Source organism: Lampris incognitus, chromosome 20 (genome assembly GCF_029633865.1).
Source record: "Lampris incognitus isolate fLamInc1 chromosome 20, fLamInc1.hap2, whole genome shotgun sequence".
Lineage (NCBI taxonomy): Eukaryota > Metazoa > Chordata > Actinopteri > Lampriformes > Lampridae > Lampris > Lampris incognitus.
In genome coordinates, this window is record NC_079230.1 from 26,796,561 (window position 1) to 26,803,502 (window position 6,942).

Below are 6,942 nucleotides of genomic sequence, written 5' to 3' on the forward strand. Positions count from 1 at the left end.
CTTTTAAAGACGGGAACCAGTAAGTGGAGTCAACTAGTCTCGACTCCTTGGCTAAACTGCAAACCTGCACAAACCTATTGATCGTATATTAATCCCGATTTCACTATCAGCTTCCACAATTAATTGATCGTGGCCGCGGGTGGGAGGTTATTCAGTTCGGGTTTAGCTGGCTCTGGTGTGCAGAAAGCTTTGTTTTGATTTGAAGATTTGTACATGTCAACTTTTACTTATTCATAGGTTTATAAAATGTTTTATGAATGTGAAGATGGTTTTCTGTCAAGTTAAAACGCTCAATAAAACAATTCTGTTCCCCAAAGCTGATGAATAATCGCAATAAATAACCGTGATCGCAATATTAAGCAAAATACTCGGCTTGCGGGTGGCCCGGTGGTTAGCGCTGCTGCCTCACAGCAGAAAGGTCCTGGGTTCGAACCAACCCAAGGCCGTCCCAGATGCTTTCTGTGTGGAGTTTGTCTACGTGGGTTTCCTCCGGGCACTACGGTTTCCTCCCACTGTCAAAAAAGACATGCATGTCAGGGTTGATACTCCTGTCTGTGCCCCTGAGCAAGGCAATTGGAAGAAATAAGTGGAGTTGGTCCCAGAGTGCTGCTCCTAGCTACACAGCTAGGATGGGTTAAATGCAGAGTAAATGTCATTTGTATGTGTGTACAAAATGACTAATAAAGAGTATTCTATTAGTCTATTCTATTATCATTGTAGCCATAATCGTGCAGCCCCACATACACCTACAGCAGGCGCTCACCGACAGGCGTCGAGGGCGCTGCTGACCGGCAGTAGCTCGGCTGTAGCGTGGTTCCCTCCATAGGGTTGAATGGGACTAGGTGGTTTGCTGGCGGACACTCCCTGCTTAATCTGATGCCGTAACAGTGGCAGTTTGCCCGAGGTAGGTGTGGCTGTTAGGGGCTTTCCCCTGACGGGAGATCCCATAAAACTTCAGTCAACCGTCGTCTGAGTGGATGAACAGGAGCGGCGATGCTACAGGATATGAGAGGGGGGGGGAGGGGAGAGAAGAGAAGAGAGAAAGAGACTTCTGATGCCGGCGCGAGGCAACGCCGGTGAACTCAGACAAACACAGTCTGGCATAACAAGGCAATTATCTGGGCCAACGGCGTCAGAAAATAAATCTTTTAACTCTGAGCTGTTTTCTCCAGCGAATTCTCCCGACGGCTCGGAGCAGCGTGTTCCTCTAGTCTTATGTTTAAAAAAAAAAAACAAAACAAAACAAGAAAAGGCCTTGGCATGAATCGCCCCTCCCCTATTAAAAAAGACAACTTGTCCCAAAACAAACCCCCCTTTTCTTTTCTCTCACCCCTGGGGGTGGGGGGGGGGGGCAAACCACCCTGCTCTTCACTCAAGAAAAGCAGAACTGGAACAGGGGGGGGGAGGAGGAGGAGAACAAAAAAAGCACACTCCAAACAGTCAACAGCATTCAGTCTGACTCCAGCACTCCCGCCCCCCCCCCGGCCTCCTTCCTCCTCCTCTCCTCCTTCCTCCTCTCACTCTCAATTGCACAAACATAAGAGCAGAGGACGAGTTCGCTGGTCAGAGAAACTGAATGAGAGCAAACAAGAAACAGACGAGTGGGTGGTGTGTGCGTGTGTGTGTGTGTGTGTCTGTGTGTGTGTGTGTGTGTGTGTGTCTGTGTGTCTGTGTGTGTGTGGTGGATGTAGAGGGGGGAGGGGGGAAGGGGGGGTGGGTCAGTTCATGTTTTCTGAATGAAACATCCTGAGTTTGGAGAGTCAGCCGGGGCAAAAAATGCTGACATGTTAGAAACCGACGTTCCCTTGCTGATGCCGTAATCGCTGCAGGGGCAGAAAAGGGCAAATACATGAGCTAAGAAATTCTTCCTAGAAAAAGAAAAAAGAAAAAGAAAAAAGAGGGGAGCAGCAGAAAACAGAATAAGCCACTCAACAGAAAGGAAGGAGAAGTTTTCTTGTTCAAAATGTCAGCGGCGAGTACTTCCACCTCCGTCTCCCTCGACATCTTGTCGGCTCTCTTGTCTCTCCGCCGCCGCCGCTTGCCTGCTCTGCCTTTTCGCCCGGCACATCAGCCGAGCCGAGGCCAACAACAACACCGCGAGTACTTGGGCCTCTATCAAACATGACACTGGGGCTGTTTTCAAAACCACACTGGCTTTAGATTTACATCAGAGCGCTCGGCCTCGTCCTCCCCGAGCGAGCAAACAGCGGCGAGGGTTTTTTTGGGAGCCCCGGAGATAAAAGTATGAGCTCAGTTTGAATGCATTCCTCGGCCTTTTGCACAAGCAAATAAATGCCCGCTCCGCCGCGGCTTTTGCGTGAGGAATCTGACCCCCTTCGCCAGGCCCCCGGGGCTTTTGGGGAGGGGGGGGGTAGTTTTTTGGAAAACGCCGTCCTCACAGCCACGTGAAAAAAGGTTAATCGAATACACGATCGATACGGGGGGGCGCCGCTTGCTCCGAAACACGTACGGCGGGGAGGCGTATGGAAGGCATCCTCTCCCAAACACATAGACACACTCTCTCACACGCTCTCTCGCATATGGCTGACGACCTGGAATGAGGAGGAGTACCAGGCTGGCGGGGAGCCAAGTCAAATTACTCAAAAATGTGCTTTTCTATCCCCTTGGGTCTCTCCTGCAGCGGTTGCCCTGAGAGAGAGGGGGTGAGAGAGCGAGAGAAGACATATAGGGGTGAGGGGATAGATGGCGGGGGGGGGGGGGGGCAGGAGAAGAAGTCGGCTGGAGCGTGCGGTACCTACAGGGGGGCACGCCGTCACTCGACCGAACAAGTCGAATCCAAAAGCTGAATGAATCGCGGGGGGCTTCGGGGGGGATAGTTTCAGTCATGTGAAGTAATGGATACGGATGAACTTCGAACACAATAGGCTACTGTATGCACGCAAACTTACCACCACCAACCCCCCCCCTCCCCAAAAGAAGAAGAAAAATCTTGCAAGGGCACACTTGCAGACTCTATTACACGCTATTTGGCGCGTTGACTGCAACTTCTGTAACCCCTGCGCACGCGCGCACACACACACACACACACACACACACACACACACACACCTTTGAAGATTTTCACTGGTTACCTGTGAAAACTGAGGGCCCGGGGCCCCGTGGTGACACACGGATCAGATTTTTACAGATTTGTCTCACCTCTGTTGTTAACGTATCCGTCAACTGTATATACGTGTGTGTGTGTGTGTGTGTGTGTGTGTGTGTGGGACGTGGGGGAGATTGAAGAGTGAGGTGGGATGGGGGTGGTGGGGGGGTGAGGTGGGATGGGTCGGCACCTCTTTTAACTCTAGCCCGAGTCGCTGCCGCCATAAAGGTCAGTGCTTCGACATCTGCTCCTCTCTCTGAGCCTCCCCCCTTTCATGAAGAGGAACACGGAAGAGGAGAGGACCCCAGGGAGTGTATGTACGTACGCACATGCAGGCAGGAGGACACACACACACACACACACACACACACACACACACACACACACACCTCCACTGTTACTAGGTAACACCCTATCCCTCCACAACCCTAAAAAACTGACTCACACCTCATCTCAAACACACACTTACACACACACACACACACACACACCTACACACACACACACCCAACGCCGCTGTCAACACAGACCTAATGCTACCCTGCACACACTCACACATCCGACCAAACAAATATATGCGCGGCTCATCTCTCAAAGCCGGGCTCAGTGGTATCATTACACCGGCGAAGAGGCTTGCCTTTTGGCCCGACAAGACTGCTGCTCTTTTTTTTGGGGGGGGGGTGTAGGAGAGAGGTGGAGGGGAGAAGGGGGGGCGCTAAATGGAATCCCGTCCCCCAGGGGCAGAGTCGAGGCAGCATTGTGTTGAAATAAGTGATTCATGCTTTTATCATCCCAGGTGAACAGTGTGGCTCTTTCAGACATCACACACACTTTCTCTAGCAAGAGGAAGAGGGGGGGGGGGCGTTATGAGAATGCTATTTGCTTGTTTTTCCACTTATGTCCGTCCTCTTTTTCTTTTCTTTTTTCTACATTCAGGACCGTGTCCAGGAGACCCTCGCTGGGGTTTGTCTTATTGTGGCATTCGGAAGTCTTTTGGATCAGACTGGGCTGCACCGGGGGAAGAGACTTTTGTAGAGCAAACAAATGACATGCTGCCTCACTCGCCTGTGTTTTGTTTACACACACAAACACACACACACACCCTGAGTCCAATGTGAAGGTGCGTAGAGACGGAAAGCACAGACGTGATAACGTCTCCGGTGTTGCTGTCAGATTGCCTGCTGGTGAGCCGGCATGTCAGCGTTCAGGCTGGATGGTGGGTGGATGGAGTGAATACAAAGTTGTGTTTTAATGCCAGTACGTGATGCAACAGGGACCGGAGCAAACGTACAATATGGGGAACTGAAACACGGGGATATAGTTACGCCCACCAATTTATCCTTGTATACAAATGAGGGGAAGAAAAAAAAATTTCACGGTATGTTAGCATTGGCTGCAACTGCCAATTCAAAGAACCTGTCAGTCAAATTATTCACCTCCCTCTCCATTACTATAATACCAATGCCCTTGCCACAGGGCAACATTTGCTATATCGAGTTCATGGTCCTGGTGCCCCTCCCCGCAAACATCCATCAATGGGTGTGCGTGGGCTGTGGTCAGACCATCTCGGTAGTCCCCAGCCGTTAATGTGACCATGGCCTGCCACATGCTAATAAAGACCCCTTCTGGCACTTTAATTTTTTTTCTGTTAAACCTCTCTCGCCCAAGCACCCACCCCCTTCTTCCTCTCCTCCACAGCCCTACGCCGCCGCCGCCACCACCACCACCCCCCACAGAAAAACACACACACACACACACACACACACACACACACACACACACACACAAACACGCGTGCGCACAAATCTGGAGATATCATCTGGACAGGTGGCCAGCCACCCAGACCTGACCCGCCTGCCCTCTCCTCGCCTCCCCTCCCTCTCTCGCTCTCAACTGAAATCAGCTCAGGTCCACTGGAAAGCCCCAAATGAGCATGCACAGCCACCCCCTTCTTTTACCAAACACGCATGTGTGTGCGCACGCGCGCGCACACACACACACACACACACACACACACCTCCTCCAACAAGCCCAGCTAATGTCTGTCACCCACTGAGCTGTCTGTGGGGATTACAGCCCCGACAGTACAAAAAAAAAGGGCTTGTGCTTGGCTAATGTGCAGGCAAATCATTTTCATCAGACGGTTTACTCCACAGACTAACTTGAGCGGCTGCAAAGACCAACGCTTCAGCAAAGCCCGGTCCCGCACAGCAGCACACTATTTTCAGAGAAAGTGCGAAACTAGTGCGATGCCAGCGCAGATAGCGCAGACAGCGCGGGCCCGTGCGATACATAAAACAAAACAAAACACATTCACGTGACGCGGTGACGTTCGACGGGAGAGTTTGGTGCACGTTCACGAAACGATGCCGACGCTCCTGTTGATCTCCCGTCGACTTACAGCGGGCGCACGTTCAGACGCGCTGGCTAATGACAGCTGCGCTCGGGACAATAAACGCCACCAAGTGCGTGCACACAGGCGCCTTCATTACCAAAATCGGGACAACTTTTGAAAAGTGACTTTAAGCAAAAGACTATTTCAACGTGTTACATGCCGTGTCCTTCACATTCGGACCGGACCCCGAAATTGGGAATATAAACGGTTCTCTGGGGTGTTACGTACGTTGTTTTGGTGGGAATTAAACTGAATAGCCGTTTTGGGGGGGGGGGGTTGTGGTTGTTGTTTTTTAAACCCCCCGTAAGTATTCGTATCCGATTCATGCGAAACGATTCCTAACGGCGGGGTTCCGCTCGCCTCCGCGGAGCGGAGGGACGAGGCTGTTCGGTAAACAAACGCCGCGCTAATTTCGAGCCCAGCTGCAAGAAAAAAAAAGTGCACCCCCTAATAATACGCAACGGCGAGTGAATGGGAACGGATATCTTCAACGCTCAACGGCGTGGTTAAGTGTGAGAATTGCTGCGGTGGCGTCCGCTGAACCGGCCGAGATTTGAAAGACGACGACTTGCTCGACAAAGCCGCAACGTGTTTCAGTCAGACGGGGCGGGGGGGGGGCTTGCTAACGGTAAGTGATGCGCCCAATGCGCAGCCCGACTACAGACCCGCGTTTCAAGACCAAATTCGGCCCACCGGGGCGGAGGGGGTGGGATGGGTGGGGGGATCTCACCGGGGGGGGGGGGGGAGAAAAATCTGCCACAAATATGAAAAGGGCACACAGCACTTGCTTGTGTTTAGCTCGCTGGCTAGCCTGCTTGGCTAATCGTTGTCTGGGAAAAGACCACCGAAGGCGGAGCGCAGCTTAGCCGGGGTTAGCTCGGTCTATCGCCGAGCCCCTCTCACAACACCGCGCCGCCTCTGCACGGCGGCGGCGGCGGCAACAGTCAGTTCAGTCAAGTCAGGGGGAAAGAAAAAAAACACTCACATGCAAACACATTCAAACAAAGAGACGACTTATACAGGATGGAAACGGCAGCCCCAAACACTCCACTGTGTTAGGGGCTGCCGCACATGGGTGAAAAAACGAGCCTATTTCGTGCTCACAACTTGCATTCTCCCCAACTCCGCTCCCAACGCCAGCCCCGAATCTCAGACTCACCCTGTCACAACAGGCGCCATCTTCCACAAACTCTCGCCGAAACTCCAACACTCGCGATATCCTGTCTCCCTGCCCCAACAATCCGCCGAGACAACACAAGCAGACTGGAGGTACGGGGACGAGGGAGGAGAGAGAGAAAGGGGGTGGGTGAGGAAGACGGAAAAAAAAGGGAGGCGGCGGCGGGTAGAAAAAGTGAGAGAGCGAGCGAGAGAGAGAGAGAGAGAGAGAGAGAGAGAGAGAGAGAGAGAGAGAGAGAGAGAGCGAGAGAGAGAGAGAAGGGCA

General features: G+C 52.4%; 1 long non-coding RNA gene across 1 annotated transcript in view; it reads right to left on the reverse strand.

The window, feature by feature from the left end:
• The window catches only part of LOC130130284 (uncharacterized), a 60,569-nt gene extending 53,835 nt beyond the window's left edge, over positions 1-6,734 (reverse strand). Inside the window, exon 1 of the long non-coding RNA XR_008812146.1 lies at positions 6,661-6,734. This is a non-coding gene — a long non-coding RNA (uncharacterized LOC130130284). The remainder of the gene's footprint in view (positions 1-6,660) is intronic.
• Positions 6,735-6,942: the final 208 nt, after the last annotated feature.